Raw genomic sequence first — 1,327 nt, 5'->3', positions numbered from 1 at the left:
TGTTGCATGGACTATAGTAGATGTTGATAACAAAAGAAATTGGGAATAGTTCATAGAATTTTGAAAGTTGACATTCAAATGTATAAGAGCAAGGCTTGGACCTTTATACCTGAAAAAACAGAAGGGTTTAGAAACTCCATTGATCTCTTCAGTGAAGGTGTTGAGCATAGGTACTGTGCAAGACACTTGTACAGTAACTTCACTTTGGTGCATAAGAGCCTTACTCTGAAAAGTCTGTTCTGGTATATAGCTAGGGCAAAAACTATATCAGAGCAAAAGAGTGCAATGAATAAAATGAAAGAAGTGAATGAAGAATCCTTCAAGTAGTTCTAGGAGAAACCAACCTTACAATGGACTAGATCACATTTTTAGGAGCATAGCAGGCGCCACGTCCTACTTAATAACTTATATGAGGCATTCAAATCTTCCATTCTTGTTGCAAGAGAAATGGTAATTATCTCCTTACAGAAAAAGTTTAGACATCAACAAATGATGAGGATGAATAGAAAAAAGGAAAAGCAAAACAAAGATGGGATCATGCTTTTGGTCCTAGAATAATGAGAAAGCAAAGGCAAATGAAAAATACTTGAAGGCAGATTATACTGGTAGTGAGAAGTTTGAGGTCAGTAATAGAGATGGAATGAGATGGAGTGTAGACTTGGCAAGAATAGAATTTGTATGTAGAAAATGACAACTTATTGGAATTCCATGTGCTCGTGCAATCTCTAGTTTGCTTTCTAGAAACAATGGCATAGATGAGTACATTGATGCATGCAACACCAAAGAAGCTTATCTGATGATCTATAGGCCTGTCATCCAACCATAGTCAAGTTTGAGTTATGGTCAGAACTTGATAGACATCCTCTTGATTTACCCATGAAAAAGAAACAGGCAAGCGGACCAAAGAAGATGAGAAAAACATCCCAAGTTAAGCCACCTGCAGGTACAAAAATTGCAAGAACGAACATGAATATGACGTTTAGAAGATGTGGAAAAAAAATGCCATAACTAAAGAACATGTATAATCTCCTTTCCTACAGATGTAAGTTTCCAACCAGGTTCGCAAGCAGATACGCGGCAACAATCACAGCCAACATCATAAGGCAAGAGAAAAACATCTAAATCCAATGAGGCTCAAACACAAGCAAAGAAGAAGAAGGACAAGGAAAAGGGAACTTTGCTTTTAATGATAATTTGTTGAATTGTTAGACTACATTTGCAATGTCCATGATCTTTTGTAAGGACAAATTAATAATAGTCTATCGTATGGTCTTTTTTGATGATGTATATTTCAATTGAAAATAAAAAAGATGTTCATCATTGCAAT

This window comes from Olea europaea, chromosome 10 (genome assembly GCF_002742605.1).
Source record: "Olea europaea var. sylvestris chromosome 10, O_europaea_v1, whole genome shotgun sequence".
In the NCBI taxonomy this organism is placed as follows: Eukaryota; Viridiplantae; Streptophyta; class Magnoliopsida; order Lamiales; family Oleaceae; genus Olea; species Olea europaea.
The sequence above is the reverse complement of the archived record's forward strand: the minus strand, read 5'-3'. Positions refer to the sequence as shown.